Below are 23,356 nucleotides of genomic sequence, written 5' to 3' on the forward strand. Positions count from 1 at the left end.
ACGGTGCCGTAAAACCCTAGATCGCCATTTCACGCCGGACGGGTTAAAGGAGGTGCAATCTGGAAGATCAACACCACCAACTCCAAGAGGAGTACCCGCAACCCGAACATGGCGACCTTTCGACTGGGCTCGGCGCCGACGATCGGACATACGATGTTGGAAGGGACGGGTCAAGGGACTTTTGCATCCACAGCCAATCTCGCTTCTCCACCCGCGCTTTTAGCCCGATTACCACCTCCGGAGAACCGATAGAAGCTCGCCGGTCGGGCTGAGATCTGGTGGTGGTGGCGCGACCTGGCCTCCGGACACACCGCAGATCGGCACCACCACTCCAGTCTCGGCAGAAGATTGAAGTACCCGATATTCGAACATTGAGGACCGGCGATATTTTTTATGAGGTCGGCGACGGCGTCGAGGTTTGGCGACGGGGCAGAGAGGGAATGGCTGGGAACGAATGATTTGAGACGGTGAAACCCTAAATCGCAGTTTACACGCCGGTGATCCCTCTTTTATATACCACCAGAAACTTGGACTCCAATTAACTTTCCCTTTTCCTTTCCCCTCTCTCCTCGCCGTTAGATTATATTTTGATCCAGCGGTTGTAATCTGTCTTATAATACGATTCACCCCAAGATATACACCAACGGCTATAATTTAGCTCAAATGACTAGCCCAGCAGCATTAATTTAGCTCTCCGCGTCAAATTAATTTCCTGTTCTTTCTTCTCGCCGTTAGATCAGGTTTATGATCCAACGATGGTGTTGCGACTTTTGATCCTATGCTGGAAATTATGTTTCTATAAATCCTTTTATTAACATTTTCCATTTGAAACACAATACATTGACAATTCACATGATCCACTTATAAGATCTCATAATTAATTACCAGACGTAAACATATTAGACTTTCATTTCTCAAAATTAAGCTGTGATATTTTTTAGAGTTGAAAAAATAATATGCATCTATACATGCCATCTTAGTTATCAATTTTGCAAAACTCACACTGAATCTTATATTTTTTTTATATGTATATCCCTCTGAAAAATTCTATACACTAATGATATTTTAAAGTGGTATATAACATCCAGTCATGTTTTGTTTTTATACATTTTTTAATATCTATGAGATTTTTTAACTCTCTTTCTTCGATTCTGTTGCAATTCCGAATCATGAATGGTGTGAGCTTAGCTGCTTAATTATTTTGTATCAACGTCGATTAAGGTTACTCTATTGAATTATTAGCTTAATGTACAACAATTATAATCACACCCTCTTCATGTATTTATGTAGTAAATTATTTATTGGCATTTAATAGTAATAAACTACGTTATGGTTAGGCTTTCAAATATTAGCAACATCTCATCCTTATTTATATATGTAAAATTTGTGATTTTGAATTAGTGCAAGTCTTTTTTATTACTTTAAATATAATATGGCAGCTGGGGCTGACCCAAGTGGTTGAGGGAATATGCCCGGGTCCCCCCAAAACTCAAATTGTTTGCTAAAAAATTTTCAGCCCAAGTTTTTTTTTTAGCCTAAAAATTTCTTGCCCACCGGGCTGGGTCCACCAATGTATGGCATATTGTAATTTAAAAAATCAAGTTGACTAATCATGTCATGACATATATGTCATTAAATCTTCAACACAAGCTCAAATTTGATGACATATATGTCATTAAATTTTCAAACAAGTCTATATGTGTTGTTATGCAAAATCAACAAATCTTGCATTTATTGAGATGCAAGTCCACAAATCCTAGATTTTTATGACATATATGTCAACAACTCTTGTATTTGGTGACCTGATACAAAATTTGTTGACATAAAAAGTCAACAAATCCAGGATTTGTTGACATAGAAGTCAACAAATCTTTAATTTATTGACATATAATAAATTATGGTTTCGTTAGCATACAAAATATAAAAAAAAATCTTGAATTTATTGACATACAAATCATCAAACCGTGGATACATAAGTTGTGTTCTAAAGAAAATACTTGGGAAACCACTTTAATTTGACTTCCAAAAGAATCGATCACACAATAATCACTAAAGCCCAAACCTAATCATACAAGGAACAATTCGCACTAACCCAAGAAAAATTCAGAAAAAGACCAAGACTTTCAAAAACCTCATAAAATTTCAGAGAAAACCATAAGGTAGGGTCCGACGAGAGAGTAGAGGGCAAAGAACAGCGGAACGGCGAGTTCCGGCGATAGTTTAAGCAGTAGGAGTTGGTCACCTCGTCGAGGATGAAGAGAGTGAGGATGGCGGAGGCGCCGTGCGCGATGGTGTGGCGACATGTGAGAAAGACGAAAAGAGTGGCGATGTGGTGGAGGATGAAGAGGAAGTTGGAAGTGGGTGAAAAGAAAACGTTGGTTGAGGAAAAAAAAAACTAAAAACATACCAAAAAAAATTCTTTCTCCAAATTTTATTAACAATTTTGTCCCGATTATAATTTTGTTTGGTAAAAATCTTCCAAATTACTGATATTCTTTACCAAATCCCAACTTAATAATTCGGGTTTCATGACGTATTTGAATATGTGACTGGGTTTGAATAATTTTTTCTTGAGTTAAATTTGTAGCACATTTGGGATACCTATAATATTTTTTTTTTCTTTTGGGTGAGACAAGGATTCGCCCTTAAATAGATTATAATACTCAATTATTGATAGTCCTTTTGTCAAGACACCAGTTGTTGTCTAATCCACGATTGCTACCATGTCACAATGAAGAAACGCACATTTAAGGCATGGTCTACGAATTTTGTAGCAACTAAGGTGACTCCGATGTTGTCACGCCATATTATCGGAGCTAGAGGAAGTTCCACGCATGTGCGAGTACGCAATACTCGGCCTCTGTACTTGAGCATGCCATCGCATGTTGCTTACGTGAAATCCAAGACACCAAACTACCACCAAGAAATACGTACAAGCTAGACTATTTTTTAATTTATCGAATCCGTAGGGGAAAAATGCGCTAATTGTCAATGCTCTTTAATATTTTTCTCATAAATAACACTAAAAATTAACATTGGTACTCCTGAGTAATGGTCTCCTTTTGTAAATGCATGGGTTTGTCTTCAATATTTAAAGTTTAAAGTATCCTTTGTAATTCATATTCAAGTGTCCAATATAATTACTATTATAAACATTCATCTTAAGTACGAATATATTTCTATTGTAATAATAAAAAAAGGGCCAAACTTCAATTTCTATCAAGTTTTTTTTTTTTTTTTTAAGAAATAGAAAAGTATTATTAATATGTAAAATGGATATACATCATACGTGAGTTGTGTTTTGGCCTAGAACCGGACCGCACGCAAAACAAACATGCCAAACCCATAGAAAGAGGACCGAAAAGAAAAACAACCACCAAACCAGAAAAAGTGTTTTCTTTACATCATATATTATAGCCCTAGCCAATCTCTAAGGATGATTTTTTATACTCCGGCGATATAGAATGAAGCCATAATAAAACCATGTTTTGATTTGCATTCTCAAGAAGTGACATTCCATTGTTGGAAAAGACTTCCATCAGTGACCCTCCTTAAATTCCACAATCCAACCAAAACACTGACTTTGATGGCCTCAACCCACTTTGAACCCTCATGTGATTTTGGTGCAGATGAAACAAGTCGTTGAATTGCGGCTTTTCAGTAACCACGATATTATAATTTCAAAAAATTTCACCGACGAAATTTGAAAAATATAAGCAAAAATAAAATTTCAACACTATAAAATTTTGTTAACATTCTTCTCGATTAGTCATCGATCACCAACATCTTTATCACTAACTACACTTATGACATATGTATTCTCTAGTTTCTCAAGACTTACATGAAAAATAAGAAAACTATCATCAATATGAATGATCGAGACTACTATTTATAAAAGAAATTTGCGAGAATAGACTCCCTTCGAGTTAATTGCAACACCGTCACCAACTCTTTTCGGTGGCTTATGATTTATTTACTTGTGGCTCACCAAACCTTCAAATAATGCACTATGCTCGTCAAACCATTGGTGATAGAATTGACCTCTCATGTTTAAGCTCTAAGACCTCTTAACTATACTCTATTGGAAGCTTTGACATTCTCTTTACTTCCCTTTATCCATTGACGTTAAATTGTTTCAACTTTTTGATTTTTTTTTTTAGTCTTCAAACCTTTCATATCGAAAAAAATGAATTACCCTCATTATTATTTTAGAACTTTGAGGATAGTGATTTGCACTTACTACTACCGTCACGGCGTCACCAACTCTCAGACTCCCACATAAATACTATATATTTTTACATATTACATTACATTTGATACTTTAAATTCTTCTTTTTGTAGGTGCATGTTTACGTGAAGAACCAAAGATAGCAATTCTTCAGAGCCAAAAGTCTGATTAGCTATATATAAAAATAAAAAATAAAAAACTATATCAAAAAGATAAAGTCAACTTCGAGACAAATCTCAAAGCTCTTATTTTAAGCCAAAATCTAAAAAGTTCATTTAGATATATTAACCACGGTTACGTTAAGCTGATTAAACGCAGTATAGAAGAAACCGCTATACTCATGGACATTTTAAACCAAGAAAGCAATAAAAAGTATCAAATATTTATAAATAAAAAGTATTGCCTAAATAACAAAAACATACAGTATAGACTAAAAATCATATCACACAAGGAAAGAATAAACAACAAACAAATAAATGGCACTGATATGATCATCATACTCAAAACCAATATTTGATTATGCCACGATCATCAAGCACGACACAAAATACAAGTATTTAAAGCCACACACCACAAAAATAAAAGACAACTCATTGAAGAAAAAGTAAACCAAGTAAACAATAATGAGTACAAGCTCAAAATATACTCATAAGGCTACATCTTCAAAGTACTATCATGCGCAAATTCATAGAAACCAAACAAAAAATGGAGAATTTGCATGAACGACACTACAAAGGGACCTAATTATAATATAATTAATATAGAACATAAAAGAAGATGGTAAAGCTAAACAAACAGTACTGTATACATACATCTAGAGATTCAGTCATAAAAACCAAGTAAAAACAATCTACGAGATTCAAACATACACTACATAGAATCATTATGTAATTAAAAATAAGTTAAACACACCTAATAATAATTAAATAAGAGTTACAATTTAATAATAAAAAAATTACACAAATATTAATAAGGTATACACTACTACTCGGTCGACCTATTTCCATAATTCTCCCATATATGATCAATTAATGCATTTCGAAGTGATAAATGAGCTTCTCTATTTTTTATTTGCCGATTTGAGTTCTATCATTGATCCGGATACACATGAGTTCGGTCCGAGCAAGTAAGAATCATAAAAAAGAGACAACCACCACCACAAGATGCACCTAATTGTCATGATCAAGTTTTTGGTAATTTTGGAAGTTCAAGGTCCGATTTGCCAGATTGTCAGTCTATTTTTATTTTCATTTAGTATAGTTGTATCTTGTATTTAATTTAAATATCAATGTGATGCAATTTTTTTTAATTTGTGTAGTCTAATTTATTTGTACTCTTCAAGATAATTTGTGTGTTTTTTTATTCATACACTAGCAATTATATCAATTAAATTATTTGGATCCTCAAAAATTTAAGGATTTGAGATTTGAGGGTAGTGTTGGAATGGTATGAGGGCACCTCAAATTTGAGGATATGAGGATAAGGGGCTTTGGTTGGAGATGCTCTAAGAGGTTAAATCATAGAGTACCATAAAAATCTAAGAGATTCAATCCCAAAAAAAAAAATCAGCAATAAATGCAAGGAAGCCAAAAGACATAATATGGATATTCATGCAAGACCAATAGTCTTGATACTTGACCTCCACGAAGACCGAGAATAGAAACTTTTCTCCAGGAATGATCGATAATCCAAGCATGGTGTGACGGTAATCAGACGGATCTCCCAAAAAGGAATATGTTTTCCATGCGCAGAAACAAATAGTTGTTCACATATAAGAATTCACCATTCACAGATCATACCCATCCTCACAGCCAGAAAGTGAGACAGCCAGGGATCCAATATCAAAGCCCAACGCAAATCAGTACTCACCAAAAAGAAGTGTTGACCAACGACTCATTCAATTCCCTTATAACCAGAAAAGAAGCTTGACATCTGGAAATACGTGTCTGTTTATATACCAAAACGTCCTAAATTCCACCATTTAACATCAAATAAAGGGCACAAAAGCACCTAGTACCGGCTCAGAAGCAAATCACCATCCCAAAATATAAGTAATCAAACCAAAATATAAGACACTTGAAGTCAATACACGGTCCCAAAATAAAAGCAACTAAACACATGACATAAGCCCCTTGGAGAACTGATACCATAGGGTGTGTTTGGTAACATTTTTGTTTTTTGTTTTTAAAAACACAAATTATGTTTTGTTTTGTTTTCTAATTTTTAAAAAATAAAAACATGTTTGGTAGTCGTGTTTTTGTTTTTTATTTTTAAAAATAAAAAACAAAAACATGTTTGGTAATCATATTTTTATTTTTTGTTTTTAAAAATAAAAAACAAAAACATGTTTGGTGATCACATTTTTTTTTTAATTTTTTTTCTTTTTGAAAAACATGAACGTGTCTTACGTGACTTTTTTTTCGGGATTCAAGAACTTTCCGATATCAAATTACAAGCAAGACCAAAAAAAGCTATAAACAAAACAAAATAAAAAAAGCAAACCGGTTTTAAAGAAAATAAACTTTTGTCTAAACAATTGTTCTTGAAAAAAAAATATTCTCGCATAAGCAAATAAAGGAATTCAAATGTCAATATAAATTCGTCCTAAAAAACAAATAATAAGTCTCAATTGTTACGGCGGCGTTGATTTGCATTCCATATGCGCTCCGCTATTTCATCTCGCATGTGAGCCATTTGACGCAATTGTCCTTGAGTGACATTAATCTCTTCAACATCTTGAGTTGTGGTGGTAGATTGGACATCATCTTCCTCACCTTCAATGTCAATAATTTCATATTCTGCAAATAAAGCATCTTTATTGTCGTTCATTCTTATGAAATAGTGAATCGCACAGCAAGCAATCACAATATAACGTTGTGTAGAGAATTTATAAGAAGGCATTGCTTTTAGGATGGGGAAGCGAGCTTTCAACACACCAAAGCAACGTTCAATAACATTTCTTAGTGAAGCATGTCGACGATTAAAAAGTTCCTTCATTCCTTGAGGAGGTCCACCTGCCCTATAATGACTTAAATGATACCTCTCCCCACGATATGGTGAAAGAAAACCAGGCATATTTGTATAGCCAGAATCAACAAGATAATATTTTCCTAATTAGAAAAAAAAAACACATGTTGGTATAATAATAGAAATATATCAAATGTTTATACGTTAATAATTTTAATTTAATGAAAACTAACCTCTCGGGGCCATCGGGAATTTTAATTTAAGAATATTTGTATCACAACACATAACAACTTCAATTAGACAAAAAATAGAGTAATGATCTTTACCCGCGAAAGTTTATCCCACACATCCTCTGTGGCAGTAACTTGTCCAGTCACCGCATTATATCCAATACCGGTTTGTTGCAATAATAACTTGAAATCCTTTTGCTTTTGCTTTAGAAGGTTAAACTTGTTCCTCAGTTGTACATCGCTATAGCACCTCTTTGTTTGAGCATAAACATTGTCATGAATGCGTCGCCATGCGGACTTTGAAAATGTTGTAGTGCTCCTATTTCCTTTCAAGACCTCTTCTTCCATAATATTAATGAAAATCTCTTCATGTCTTGAGTTCCATGTTGCAGCTTCTTCATTACTACTAAGGTCAATGATATCGTTTCCTATGTTTTCCATCTATAAAAGTGGTGATTAGTGTTTTGACCCAATCGTATTGACATACACAAAATAGAACCACTCGTTTACCGAATCTTCCTAAATCAAAGGAATTGACAGACATATTTCTACACCATATAAACTATACTCCACAGCTATAAGCGCGCAATATGACTTATGACGTTCTATATAGGCACATAACATGACATATGGTTTACAATAATGAATGGACCACAAATGTCTGCTTATAACAAAGGGCATTTTATTAGAGCACCAAAACCAAATAAGAAGATAAAAAAGGACCCTAATAAATTGTAATTTATCTCATCATCAACACGTTCTAAATCAAACGGCTCATAGGAACAGCTTGGAACCAAAACGACTTTTTTTTTAAGTCAAAGAAAATTATTTTAAGAGTATCTCATCATAAAAGTTGGTGAAAAAAAAAAGTTAAGATATCTTCATCAAAATGATAAGACAGTAGTGACAAGCTAGCTGTTATGAAGAGTATAGTAATATCAATTGGGTATTGAACTCAAGATTGGGGCAACCAGAGAACGAATGTGGGAAAAATAGTACATATCCACACTGCAAAAATAATATAAAAATCACATAACACGCTTCAATAAAGAGCTTAAATAATCCAAGCCCAAAAACAAAAAATGTGTCCCATTCTGTTAGTTTTCCATTTTTAATAAACCAAGTTTATAGAGAGAGACAGAGAGAGAGAGAGAGAGATGGTCTAGTGTCAAGCTCATACTTGATATAATACTTTTAAGACAAACTGAAATAATTTCCGAGCACAGTCATACCAGTTTAGATATGCAGTGACTATAAACAGCAGTTTCATCAACGATTCATAAAAAAGGGAAAAAAAAGAATAAAAAAGAAAAAAAAAAACTTTACTCGAACACCGGATCAAATGCACTTCTGAAAACATTCATATTTAACATCTTCAAGCTATAACACATACGAAACGGATTGGAAAACACGCCGGAGCGAAGAGAACATACCAAGGTGAGTTGTGATTCAATATAAAAATAATAATTGTTGTTCACTGTAATTGTGAGTTGTGATTCAGGTTTGCATATTGGCATATGGTCAAACTGGTTCCGGTAAAACCTATACGATGATGGGTAGCCCAGAAGCTTTGGAGCATATAGGATCGGTACCTCGTTCACTCAAACAAATACTCAAAGCTACTCAGGCTCTCGAGTCCCAGGTTTTATAGCCATCTCAAGACTTCAGAAAAAAAAAAAAAAAAACAGATTGAAAGATATTCATAATTGAGTGATTGCAAATATAGCCATCGAAATGAATTTATGGGACAAAAAGACTCTGAGTGGCAATGAGTGATTGATCCAATTCCCCCAACTAAGATTGGTGTCATGTCTACAAAACATACCCAACTTCCAAACGCACCAAAAAGATAAAAACACTGTCCGAAACTTTGCTCCTGAGAACTTATAATATACACACACAACAGTAACAACAAAAACAGACACAACATGACAATGGCCAGAATGATTTTTCTTCTCCTTCCAAGTAACAAAAATTCTGACAGTCAAGACTAAAAGTAAAAATAACTATATTTGTAGGGGAGGAAAAAAAATTGACAGAAGATACATTTCCGGGCCGTCTCCAACCAGATTCAACAGATGTTTTAGACCAAAACAAGTCCAATAACACTTCAATTGCATGAATCAAGTCCAGAAATTAAAAAGCCCTTAACATAAAAAATAAACCCTAATTCTCGGATTCAAAATTGGGGAAAAATTCAATTCCTTACCAGATTCCGCAAGATTGAATTCCCGGGTCGAGATTCTCTTCCTCTTTTCTGTCCAAACTTACGCCGGATATCCTAGAGCACACGACCGAAAAGAGAAGGAGAATAAGGGTTCAAACCCTAGAACTCTCTTGAAGATTTTCGGAGAGAAAATTGAGAAATTGAACCCAATCCTTACCTCCAATGGCTTCTCCGATGTTCTCTCTCTCTTTTCCGGTGGTTTTTCTCGGTCCGACGTCTCTGGCTCGCTCGCGGTTTTTTTCTCTCCTCCTCGACGTCGGTCCAGTTCAGAATCTCGACGAGCTTCTCGATCGCCGGGGAGTTCAGCCTGATCTTCTGCACCGTGTCGTCGGAGAATCGTCTCCGCGGAGAATCGTCTCCGCGGAGAATCGTCTGGCTCGAAGAAGAGAAGAAGAATCGAGAAATGTTTTTTTTCTCTGGCTCGAAGAGTTTTTTCTCTGGCTCGAAGAGAAGTGTTTCTGTTTTTAAAAATTTTGAAAAACAAGTTTTTTTTATTCTCTAATTTTTGTTTTATTCTCCCTCTTATTTTTAAAAACAAAAAACAAAAATAATTTTATCAAACACGTTTTTTGTTCTTAAGGTCATTTTTTTATTTTTAAAAACAAAAAACAAAAAATAAAAACGTTACCAAACACACCCATAGTGACTCGCCACAGGGAAGAATCCGTACAGAAAAACTGAGAACCAAATAAGTTCTAACCACTGATCAATTCCGCAACCAGGTGTCGCACTAGGATCATGGCAAGAAACTTACATAAGAGAAACCCGATATAAAGAACAAATCAACATCACTCGGTATAAATGCCCAAACCATCTTGAACAGAAAAGTATGCACAAAGGAAATATACAATCTCGCACCTGAGCAACCTCACAGAGACCAATACCTTGAAGAAACTGCGTCCCAATCCATGTAGTTCTCAAAACAATTGCGAAATCTTGACTGATTTGCAAAATATTAAATTTCAAATAAAGAAATTGCTCAACTGCACAACGAAACGTGATTTTAATATTTTATTTGGCTGCAATTTTATTTAAGATACTTACCTCCTCCGTCCCTATCTTGCCCTTATCCATTCACCGACGCCACTTCGAACATCGTTTCGATGTCTCTGACAGAGGATCCGCACGCAGACTCACCACGTTCCGAATTTTGACACTCGGCCCGACTTCACCATGATTTTGTCCCATTCCGGAGTGGGTCCCGAGCACAAGGCCAGGTACATCTTGGAGACCTCACAGGCTGTGAATGCACTTTGTGGGACTTTGTGAAAACAGAACTAGTATCGAATAAGACATCCATGGAATGCACATTAATCTTTAAATTTACAAATTAGAAAATACGTAAATCATTTCAACACAACTAGTTCATTTTAAGAAAATTCCCTTCTACTTTACTGAGATGATATGTATACATAAAACATGAAACTTTTAAAAGCATACAAAGGTTAGTAAGCTAAAAGGTAAAATAAAAAATGGTATAAAGGACGTGCACGGCCAAAAAAAATAAAGATAAAAATGAGAATATAGAGTTGATCTGAGTCAGAGGCTTCTTTACCGCAACAAGCCATTTGTCTTTGTGTATAAAGTCGGCTCTGGTACGAATAGAAACTGAGTCCCAATCCATAAAGATATGTCATGCTTGAGTAAGAGAGAAGCCATGGAAATAAATTCGCTTTTGCTAAACTGACCCAGACAATCTTGAAAGATGAGAAAAAAGCAAGCCAATAGACCATTCAGCAGAAAATCAACCGATCACAAAAATAGCAAAATCCAAAAGCATTGGTTTTGTGTCTTGACCATATCTGCAAAGGAGTAATTCCACAAGAATTTAAATTTAAAGCACACCAAGACATCACTCGGCTAATAAAGTAGTGATCCTATTTTAAGGCTTTGATGCCATGGAAAAACAGTGGCTAATACTGATATAAAGGATTTTCATGAGCCTGAAACCTTAAACTATGTATAAAATTAACAAAAAATTGGCTACGTAAGCCACCTAAGCTATAGGAATTGTAAATTAGCCAACCTTTGGTAAATACTTTGTAAATAGCTAATTTGCATACGTGGCAGCCTATTAACTACCTTTTTACATGTATGACTGAGTTAAATAAGTCTTTTATTAATCTGTTAATAAGTTAACTTGGTTATTTACAAGAAATTAACCAAAGGTGGGTTATATCCCAATTCACAATAACCGTGTGGCTATATAACTTAATAACCCTAAAATTAAACACACATAAATATAGAAACTCAATGGGGCCACAAGTTTTCATATTATTATTGTAGGTAATAGCATGACCGACTACATCATAGAATAATAGATAATAAAAAAAAAGTTATATGTCCCTACCAACCAAAGGAAGGTCAAGACAATCTACAAGGCTTACAAAGGAAACTACCTTCATATATAAATAATATAACAAAAAAATTAGAAGATAATTCGATCAATATCACAGTAGAATATACCTAAATTTATTGATATTATAATGTCCTAGCTTATGTTCTCATTGTGAATTTCCTTCCAGCTCGAAAAGCACAACAATAGCTCAAATAGCAGTTTTTTTATTATTAGAAAGGGATTAAGTAGATATATTACCCATCAAAGGTCACGCTTACTAAAAAAAATCTTAAGTTAAAGCCCTATTCTGAAAACTTTATGACAAAAAAATGAGATACTCGGGGAGCCACTCACATGGCCGTGAGCAAGGTTTCATAAACCCTGGAAGCTAAAAAACATCATAGAATACTTACTATAAAGAAGTAGAGATAGAGAAACCTTGGGCTATTAGAACTTACAGTTTCCCTTCCCGCAATCACGAATGCTGATAACAATGTATCTGTTTTGAGCACAACTAGTTACTGTGAGAAGCAACATATTGGATTATGGCAACGAAATCACCTCAAAGTAGAGGTAAAATAGCAAAGCACGTGAAGAAACTAATTCGTCGAGGCATAAGATAAATGATTCTGTATCATTCACATCTTGCTCAAAATAAAACTGGAAAAACACATCACTGTTGAGTTATATTATCTAGTGCAACAATAACCATTTGAAAAGAAGTAATAAAGACAAGAGATTGACTCCGACTGACACAGATCAAAACGCTTCAACTAAAAAGAGGCAACAAAATATAAAAGTAAAATTGGCAACAAAATCACTTCAAAGTATAAGTATCAAAACACAATAAGAAACTGAGTCATCAAGGCATAAGAGAAATGGTACTGTAGTCATCAAGGCATAAGAGAAATGGTACTGTAGTCATCAAGGCATAAGAGAAATGGTACTGTAGTCATCAAGGCATAAGAGAAATGGTACTGTAGTCATCAAGGCACATGAAGTAACTGAAAACACATCAATGTTAAGTTTATTCGGTGCTACATTAACACTCGTAAATAAATAAATAAAAGAACCAGAGATCGATTAGGACTAACACATATCAAAGCGCTCCGACTAAAAAGAGCCAATACACAATAAATATGTACAGATAAAGTACATCATAATAGAATCGAGCTAGACGGAGGTTCATAAACGGAGAAGATAAATGTGTCAGGGGTTAGCTATGTTATCATGACTTTACATAATGTCTGGTTATTTAACTTTCTTTTTCTACAAAAATGAAGCAAAACTTTCTATCAGCCCTGGTGCCATTCATGATTTTTTTTCCTTATATGGGTTATGCCTATGCTTTGATATAACTTCATATACAGACTTTTAATTTGTCCCATAGGCAGAGGTGATCGCAACAGATTTGCTTCGGCTCATTCAAAAGGGAAAAATACCAACCTATTCTGACCTTTTGAAAATTGAGTGAAGTGATCCTCCCAACGCCATTGAAATCCCGAGTCCTAAAGCAGTGAGACAGAACTAATAAATCTCTGAAAACTTGAAGATATATTCGCGTCCAAAAGCTGACAAGAACAGTTTTCAAATGAGGATCCAACCTGCTTTGCACTGAATCTCCAATTCCGGCCAGATTTCCTGTCACGAGAGAATCGCTATATCACATCTTCACCTCCACCATGATGAATTAACAACGCAAATTTGAATCCATAAGCTAGTATCTCCATGAAATATTCCACAAAGACGAGAGATTGTTTAGAAAACATAGACAAAGTGACGTGTAGAATATCGCGTATTTATTCGGCATAATGACAACAGTAATAGTAAGATTCAGTCAGACGTTAGCTAGAGGCCAACGGGATATAAAGCCTGGGCCTTATAGTACAAATTTTGAACCATGCTATATCTAACACATTTACCCGCATATTTGTAAATCCCATGATACATGCCCATTGAGATATCAACAAATGAAAGAAATAATCAAATAATTAAAAAAAAAACAAACAAACAAAAAAAACGACAGTACAAGAGAATAATCTCACTTGATATTCATATTCATAAGGAATATTTTCTTTTTATTTCTGAAGTTAGTTAAGGAAAAATCTCAGAAGGAATTTCCGTCCCCAAAACAAATTACAGTTATTTTTGTTTGAAATGAGAAATGAAAACTGCTTAGTTTGTGAACTTCTTTTGTGAGATGAAGCATAATACTTTCAAACAAAAATAATTGCACATGTAAAACTCAGTGCTTTACATAGTTCCCATCTCTTATCTTAGTAACGCAACAAATTAAACAAGCAGATTAAGAAGATGAGTGCCTAAACAAAGACAATAAAACAGAGTTAAGAGAAGAATACATGTCTTCCTCTTCCACTTCGTGTGATGAACACATAGAAGGATACATGGCTATTAAACGAGCAGATTTCAAACACATAGATATACAAACAAATTACCTCAAAAGCTGAATGAGATTCCTCATCATGCTCTGTCCTTGGATAGTGCTCCTAACCGACGAGGAGGTTGTTCTGGTCAAACTGGACCTTCGTGTTCAAAAGACCAATCCATGACTTACAAAGAGCATAGTTGAAAAGACCTTCTGATTAAATTTGAATTTTGAGAGGTTATAAAATCCACCAACATGAAAAAAAATGCGTCGATAACATTATGTCCCTCAATGAACAACTATTCCTAACATTGTGTTTCGAAATTCTTATAAAGGGTATATACTTCTTTTCTTGTGCAGGTTACCTCTCTCTAGGTAATCAGTTGACTGACATTGTACCGTGAAACACAGGTTTCAAAGTTTCATAAATCATCGAAGGCACAGAAATCTCCTTTTAGTTCTCAACAAAGGATCGATAGGTACTCTCCCACTGGTCTGGTACGGAATTGTCTAGAACTCGAAGCCATAATTTCACCTGTAACAAAAAAAAAAGGCCCACACTAAACAAACATAAATTCTCACATCAGTTCTGAGATTATGATAGTTTCACATACCTTTATGCAGGTCACGACTCCCGGAAATGCTCTCGACTAGGTTTCTCGAACCATGAAATGTGTTCCTTCCTACAGGATATACCTTCACAGCAAAAATACTGGGGAGCTTTGAATAAGAAAAAGCTTGGATCCAAAGCCCCAAGTCCTTCTTCATGTCTGGGATGTTCAGCAAAGTGCCCAGCTAGACTGGGATGTTCAGCAAAGTGCCCAGCTAGCCTAATTCAATGTTGCATCTAGCGCAAAAAAAAAAAAAAAAAAAAAAAATAGAACATGGTCAATTACATACAATAATAGATACACTGATCAGAAATCGGATAATTATTGTCTTATCTACTAACCTGAGAGTCATCCCATAACAAATGAGGTTCTTGAGAGCATTGGTGATGTTTATTCCAGGGTATCATGACCGAAGCGAACAAACTTCTACGAGTAGTCAACTCTGGAGGCCGACCACCTCTTCGATGATGCGCTCCAACTATGCGCAATGGGAGGTCAAGTTGGCCCTTCCTTGAGGCAATTGGTAAAGGTAACTACTAAGCAATTCATAACAACGCCGCTTGTAGAAACCAACAGCAAATAAAAGAAGATATTATTCACATATACTCTTATTATTAACTAAATTGTCACGTCATCAATTTAGCTAATTACAATTTATTAACTATTTGTTAGCTAGAATACAATTTACAAGTTCCATATGGCTTAGTTAGATTTAAGTGCACTCTCATCTCTAGGTGTAGTATAAAAAATCTAGGGAAATAAGTTTCTCATTAGCAACTTCCTATTAAAAAAAAAAAAAAAAAACTGATTTTTTTTTATGATCCTTTAATTCACGAAAAATGACCTCAATCATTCTTCATCATCAGCAATGGCCCGATCCGATGGAAGCCCAATCATACCCGTCATACCTGCGAACAATACCCAAAATTCAAATGGTTTTCTTACCCGTCATACCTGAGCAGTCCCAGCCTCGCCGAAGTGGTCTGGCCGATTCTTGGCCCGCACGCACTGCGGTCGAGACTCGGTGGAAGGTTCGCGTGCCTCACCGCCGACTGCGGCTCCGGCGACACTGGTGGAGTTCACGCTAAGCAGCGTGGAGGGGCTGGACTTCTTCGACGTGAGCCTGGTGGACAACCTCCCAGTCGTGGTGGTGCCACATGGCGGGGCGGGGCGTGGAGGCCCAAGGGGTGCCTGGTGGACCTGAACGGGCGTGTGCCCGGCGGGGCTCAGGGTGGCGGCAGGGGCGCGTGGCATGCCGCACCGCGTGCGAGGCGCTGGGGGACCCGAGGTTCTGCTGCGGCGAGGCATATTCGCTGGAGACTTGCGGGCCGTCGGAGTATTCGCTGTATTTCAAGCGGGCCGTCGGAGTATCCTTGTGGGTCGCGACAGCAGGGAATGACCCGTCTGGATAGATTTTAATTTTATCTCAGCACAACTAGTCTCTGAACTATTCTAGCATGCTTGTGACATCTTGGTTCTTGATATATTTCTACGAAATTCAACACCTGAACAACTTTATAAGTTTTTTACACATTTGTTGTTCTCTGATCAACTATGTCAATATCAACTAATGTCACTCACAAACATAATCATTCATTTTTTTTTACCTGAAATTCTTCGAAATCATCAGCTTGATCCCACAGGTCCTTTGTCTTCATTATTTAGTCCATAGCAGTGTCCAATCAAATTCAGCTTTGGAAACCAAACAAACATCAAGCTTATTAAGTTTTAGTGTAAATTAACAAACTTTATTCTAGAGACAGAGATCACGGCAATATATATTTCTACGTACCTGTCGAAGCTTCGCAAAAGCCACTGTAAGTAATGCAATCATCGTCGGAATCAGCCTTGAGGAACGCAAACGCGTCGTGCTCTGTCAGCGAAGCTCTGCGTAGTAGATACTGAAAACAAAAAAACACAATGAATACTAGAAACATTTTATAGAGAGAAATAAAACAGAATGTAAAATAATCAAACTGACCTTAAACATGCCAAAGACTGCTTCGGTCCAAATAGTCTTTAAGGAGCTTCTTATAACCGTTGGGATTGAGAAGCCAAATGAATCGACCCCGCAAACGTTCCGCGATGGTTCCGATGACTAACCCACTTTTAAAAAAAAAAAGACATTTATTTCAAATAAGAACATTTTAAGAAAAAATAAATAAATATGGACATCTACCAATATAAAAATGGTTTTGCGAACCAACCTTGTGGGCATCTGCATCGGTGTACTGATGAGCCGTGTCGTAAGACGACATGAAGCCTTGTGACCTAAGGAACTTGTAAACATGCCAGCTTTTGCAGGGTCACAACTTCCAGAAGTGCTCTGGACTAGGTATCTCAAACCATGAAATGTGTTCCTTCCTACACAATATACCGTCGCAGCGAAAAAGTACGGAGCTTCGAATAACAAAAAGCTTGGATCCAAAGCCCCAAGTCCGTCATCCCCTGGGACGTTCAGCAAAGCGCCATGCTAGCCTAGTTCAATATCGCATCAAGCCCAAAATAAATAAATAAAATGAATTAGAACATGGTTAATTACATATGATAATAGATGCACTGATAAATTGGATAATGACTTACATGCTAACCTGGGAGTCACCCCGGAACTAACAAGGTTCTTGAGAGTATCGGGGAGAAGTCAACTATGGGAGGCCGACCACCTCTTCGATGACAATGGGAGGTCAAGTTTGCCCTTCCCTGAGGCAATCGATAAAGGTAACAGATAATACAATTCATAATAACGCATCTTATAGATATCAGAAAATAAGACAAGATAGTGTTCACATATACCGGCAGACAAGATAGTGTTCCTCGGCTTCAATTTCTCGTATGAGGTTGCAGTCCTTCTCGATCCGACCTTCCTTACAAAGCGCGCCGATCTCATTCGCAATAGAGATGGCGAAGAAATTCTTCTTGCCAACTCTGCTTAAAGATATCGAGATAGTAACAAATACATAAAAGGGCAAAAAAGAAAAAGAAATGCATAGAAATACTGAAAGGCATCACAAGACTCCTGAGACAGCGTCCTTCGGGCGGCGACGGCAGGGAGGGAGATCGGGCTGGTGACCCACTTCGATTCGAACTGGTAACAGAGTGTGTTTCTAAACCCTGAATCAACAAACAACAACATATCTACAATTAAAGAAAATTTCAGAAAGAATTAGCAAAAATATAACCGACGATATTCCTCATCACGCTCTGTCCTTGAATAGTGCTCCTAACCGACGAGGAGGCTGGTCTTGTCAAACTGGACCTTCGTGTCAAAAGACCAATCCATGATCTACAAAGAGCATATTTGAAAAGACCTTTTGATTAAATTTGAATTTTGAGAGAGGTTATAAAATCCACCAACATGAAAAAAACGTGTCGATAACATTATGTCCCTCAATGAACAACTATTCCTAACATTGCGTTTCGAAATTCTTATAAAGGATATATACTTCTTTTCTTTTGCAGGTTACATCTCTCTAGGTAATAAGTTGACTGACATTGTACCGTGAAACACAGGTTTTAAAGTTTCATAAATCAAAGGCACAGAAATCTCCTTGTAGTTCTCAGCAAAGGATCGAATAGGTACTCTCCAACTGGTCTGGTACGGGATTGTCCAAAACTCGAAGCCATAATTTCACCTGGAACAAAAAAAACACACTAAACAAACATAAATTCTCACATCAGTACTGAGATTATGATAGTTTCACACACCTTTTTGCAGGTCAAGACTCCCAGAAATGTTCTCGACTAGGTCTCTCGAACCATTAAATGTTTTCCTTCCTACAGGATATACCTTTACAGCAAAAAAAAGTGGGCAGCTTTGAATAAGAAAAAGCTTGGATCCAAGCCAAGTCCTTCTTCATGTCAGAGATGTTCAGCAAAGTGCCCAGCTAGACTGGGATGTTCAGCAAAGTTCCCAGCTAGACACATGGGCACTAGCGCAAAATAAAAAAAATTAGAACATGGTCAATTACATACAATAATAGATACACTGATCAGGAATCGGATAATTATTGTCTTACATACTAACCTGGGAGTCATCCCAGAACAAATGAGGTTCTCGAGCCTGTGTAAAGATTTCGGGTTAGAAACCATTACACAAAAAGGGAAAAAAAAAAAAAAAAGATTTACTGTTTACAAAATTCTTGTCTATGCTTCTTATATGTCAACATTGTATTCTTCTTCCCTTTCTTCTACTCATCTTCCTTTCATTCAAATACTGAAAGGCATCGATAAGATTCCTGAGACAGCATCCTTGTGGGTCGCGACAACAGGGAATGACAACAACAGAGTGTGCTTCCATACCCTGGATCAGCAAACAACAAATCAACTATTACAAGCAATTTCAGAAAGAATTAGCAAAAAAAAAAAACAGAGGGACAACACGTGATACTGGAGGATTCACTGTGGGGCGGGGCGGGGCGGGCCGAGGAGTGCCATGGTTGAGTCGAACCGACACTAATTAACTGAGAGGTTTTAGCTTTTCTCTCTAGGGTTTTCACGAAAACTCTCGCTTGATTTCATTGTGGCACTGGAGTCCCATCGGAAGCCGTGATCCACCAGCCGGACCGGTTAAAGGCGGTTCGATCTGGCAGATAATATCACCACCTCCAAGAGGAATATCTTCCAACCAGTGGAATGAACGGGTCACACCATTTCTTAGCTTTATGATTGTTACACATACCTTGTGCAGGGTCATAACTCCCAGAAGTGCTCTCGACTCAAACCATGAAATGTGTTCCTTCCTACACGATATACCTTCACAGCGAAAAAGTATGGAGCTTCGAATAACAAAAAGCTTGGATCCAAAGCCCCAAGTCCGTCATCCCAGGGACGTTCAGCAAAGTGCCACGCTAGCCTAGTTCAATATCGCATCAAGCCCAAAATAAATAAATAAAATGAATTAGAACATGGTTAATTACATATGATAACAGATACACTGTGATAAATTGGATAATGTCTTATGTGCTAACCTGGGAGTCACCCCGCCACAAATAAGGTTCTTGAGAGCATCAGGGATTTTGATTCCGGGGTATCATCACCAAATCAAACGAGCTTTAGCGAGCAGTCAACTATGGGAGACCGACCACATCTTCGATGACAATGGGAGGTCAAGTTTGCCCTTCCTTGAAGCAATCGATAAAGGTAATAGATAATACAATTCATAATAAAGCAGCATATAGAAATCAGTTAATATGACAAGATAGTGTTCACGTATACCGGTAGACAAGATAGTGCTCCTCGGCTTCAATTTCTTGATCGGGCTGGAGACTCGGCGTAAATTCAAAATGGTAACAGAGTGTATTTCTAAACCCTGAATCAACAAAAAACAACAAATCTACAATTAAAGACAATTTCAGTAAGAATTAGCAAAAATATAAAAAGAGGGAGGGCTCGTGATACTGAAGACGACTTAGTGGATTCATGGCAGGGCGAGTCAGGGAGCCGAAACGAAAAGAATAAGAGAAACTGAGAACGGGTGAGGGGTTTAAGCTTTTCTTTCTAGGGTTTTCGCGGCACCCACGAAGCTGGAAGGGACGGGTCAAGGGACAGCCAATCTCGCTCTCCACCCGCGCTTTTAGCCCAATAACCGCCTCTGGAGCCCCGACATAAGCTCACCGGATGGGCTGAGATCTGGTGGTTGTGACATGAACTGGCCTCCGGACACACCGCAGATCAAGACAACCAACACCAGTCTCGGCAGAAGATTGAAGTACCCGTTATCAGAACCGGCGAGCTTCTTGCGAAGGTCACGATCGGCCTTGCAATGCCAGAGACGGAATCGAGGTTTGGCGACAAGGCAGAGAGGGAAAGACTAGGAACTAACGAAACGAGTTGGATCGGGAGAGGGGTTTTAGCTTTTCTTTCTAGGGTTTTTCCGGCACCGACGAAGCTGGAAGGAATGGGTCTAGGGACAGCCAATCTCGCTCTCCACCCGCGCTTTTAGCCCAATAGCCGCCTCCGGAGAACCGGTAGAAGCTTCGCCGGACGGGTTGAGACCTGGTGGTGGTGGCACGATCTGGCCTCCGGACACACCGCAGATCGACACCAACGACGCTAGTCTCGGCAGAAGATTGAAATTCCCGTTACCGGCGAGCTTCTTGCTAAGGTCACGGCGATTCCGGGGACGGAATCGAGGTTTGGCGACGGGGCAGAGATGGAATGGCTGGGAACGAACGAGATGCGACGGTGCCGTAAAACCCTAGATCGCCATTTCACGCCGGACGGGTTAAAGGAGGTGCAATCTGGAAGATCAACACCACCAACTCCAAGAGGAGTACCCGCAACCCGAACATGGCGACCTTTCGACTGGGCTCGGCGCCGACGATCGGACATACGATGTTGGAAGGGACGGGTCAAGGGACTTTTGCATCCACAGCCAATCTCGCTTCTCCACCCGCGCTTTTAGCCCGATTACCACCTCCGGAGAACCGATAGAAGCTCGCCGGTCGGGCTGAGATCTGGTGGTGGTGGCGCGACCTGGCCTCCGGACACACCGCAGATCGGCACCACCACTCCAGTCTCGGCAGAAGATTGAAGTACCCGATATTCGAACATTGAGGACCGGCGATATTTTTTATGAGGTCGGCGACGGCGTCGAGGTTTGGCGACGGGGCAGAGAGGGAATGGCTGGGAACGAATGATTTGAGACGGTGAAACCCTAAATCGCAGTTTACACGCCGGTGATCCCTCTTTTATATACCACCAGAAACTTGGACTCCAATTAACTTTCCCTTTTCCTTTCCCCTCTCTCCTCGCCGTTAGATTATATTTTGATCCAGCGGTTGTAATCTGTCTTATAATACGATTCACCCCAAGATATACACCAACGGCTATAATTTAGCTCAAATGACTAGCCCAGCAGCATTAATTTAGCTCTCCGCGTCAAATTAATTTCCTGTTCTTTCTTCTCGCCGTTAGATCAGGTTTATGATCCAACGATGGTGTTGCGACTTTTGATCCTATGCTGGAAATTATGTTTCTATAAATCCTTTTATTAACATTTTCCATTTGAAACACAATACATTGACAATTCACATGATCCACTTATAAGATCTCATAATTAATTACCAGACGTAAACATATTAGACTTTCATTTCTCAAAATTAAGCTGTGATATTTTTTAGAGTTGAAAAAATAATATGCATCTATACATGCCATCTTAGTTATCAATTTTGCAAAACTCACACTGAATCTTATATTTTTTTTATATGTATATCCCTCTGAAAAATTCTATACACTAATGATATTTTAAAGTGGTATATAACATCCAGTCATGTTTTGTTTTTATACATTTTTTAATATCTATGAGATTTTTTAACTCTCTTTCTTCGATTCTGTTGCAATTCCGAATCATGAATGGTGTGAGCTTAGCTGCTTAATTATTTTGTATCAACGTCGATTAAGGTTACTCTATTGAATTATTAGCTTAATGTACAACAATTATAATCACACCCTCTTCATGTATTTATGTAGTAAATTATTTATTGGCATTTAATAGTAATAAACTACGTTATGGTTAGGCTTTCAAATATTAGCAACATCTCATCCTTATTTATATATGTAAAATTTGTGATTTTGAATTAGTGCAAGTCTTTTTTATTACTTTAAATATAATATGGCAGCTGGGGCTGACCCAAGTGGTTGAGGGAATATGCCCGGGTCCCCCCAAAACTCAAATTGTTTGCTAAAAAATTTTCAGCCCAAGTTTTTTTTTTAGCCTAAAAATTTCTTGCCCACCGGGCTGGGTCCACCAATGTATGGCATATTGTAATTTAAAAAATCAAGTTGACTAATCATGTCATGACATATATGTCATTAAATCTTCAACACAAGCTCAAATTTGATGACATATATGTCATTAAATTTTCAAACAAGTCTATATGTGTTGTTATGCAAAATCAACAAATCTTGCATTTATTGAGATGCAAGTCCACAAATCCTAGATTTTTATGACATATATGTCAACAACTCTTGTATTTGGTGACCTGATACAAAATTTGTTGACATAAAAAGTCAACAAATCCAGGATTTGTTGACATAGAAGTCAACAAATCTTTAATTTATTGACATATAATAAATTATGGTTTCGTTAGCATACAAAATATAAAAAAAAAATCTTGAATTTATTGACATACAAATCATCAAACCGTGGATACATAAGTTGTGTTCTAAAGAAAATACTTGGGAAACCACTTTAATTTGACTTCCAAAAGAATCGATCACACAATAATCACTAAAGCCCAAACCTAATCATACAAGGAACAATTCGCACTAACCCAAGAAAAATTCAGAAAAAGACCAAGACTTTCAAAAACCTCATAAAATTTCAGAGAAAACCATAAGGTAGGGTCCGACGAGAGAGTAGAGGGCAA

General features: G+C 37.3%; 4 long non-coding RNA genes across 5 annotated transcripts; all 4 read right to left on the bottom strand.

Moving 5' to 3' along the window:
- Window positions 1-7,525: 7,525 nt before the first annotated feature.
- On the bottom strand, window positions 7,526-10,223 carry LOC149391328 (uncharacterized). The gene is made up of 3 exons (XR_016300218.1): window positions 9,810-10,223; window positions 9,635-9,706; window positions 7,526-7,866 (listed from the first exon to the last, which is right to left on the bottom strand). It is a non-coding gene; the product is annotated as an uncharacterized LOC149391328 (long non-coding RNA).
- Window positions 10,224-12,887: 2,664 nt separating this feature from the next.
- LOC149391329 (uncharacterized) lies at window positions 12,888-14,555 on the bottom strand. 2 transcript variants are annotated; one of them, XR_016300377.1, is made up of 4 exons: window positions 14,447-14,555; window positions 13,595-13,714; window positions 13,437-13,498; window positions 12,888-12,994 (listed from the first exon to the last, which is right to left on the bottom strand). It is a non-coding gene; the product is annotated as an uncharacterized LOC149391329 (long non-coding RNA). The 2 variants fall into 2 exon arrangements; XR_016300376.1 differs by having other exon boundaries at window positions 12,929-13,498.
- An 85-nt stretch (window positions 14,556-14,640) lies between these two features.
- LOC149391330 (uncharacterized) lies at window positions 14,641-15,477 on the bottom strand. Its single transcript, XR_016300397.1, has 3 exons — window positions 15,329-15,477; window positions 14,991-15,223; window positions 14,641-14,911 (listed from the first exon to the last, which is right to left on the bottom strand). It is a non-coding gene; the product is annotated as an uncharacterized LOC149391330 (long non-coding RNA).
- A 690-nt stretch (window positions 15,478-16,167) lies between these two features.
- LOC149391331 (uncharacterized) lies at window positions 16,168-18,401 on the bottom strand. Its single transcript, XR_016300147.1, has 7 exons — window positions 17,781-18,401; window positions 17,579-17,687; window positions 17,195-17,465; window positions 16,969-17,093; window positions 16,780-16,888; window positions 16,595-16,679; window positions 16,168-16,391 (listed from the first exon to the last, which is right to left on the bottom strand). It is a non-coding gene; the product is annotated as an uncharacterized LOC149391331 (long non-coding RNA).
- Between the last annotated feature and the right edge of the window lie 4,955 nt (window positions 18,402-23,356).

The sequence above is a fragment of the Urtica dioica genome, chromosome 7 (genome assembly GCF_054948205.1).
Source record: "Urtica dioica subsp. dioica isolate 48M chromosome 7, U.dioica_male_clone48M_v1_H2, whole genome shotgun sequence".
In the NCBI taxonomy this organism is placed as follows: Eukaryota; Viridiplantae; Streptophyta; class Magnoliopsida; order Rosales; family Urticaceae; genus Urtica; species Urtica dioica.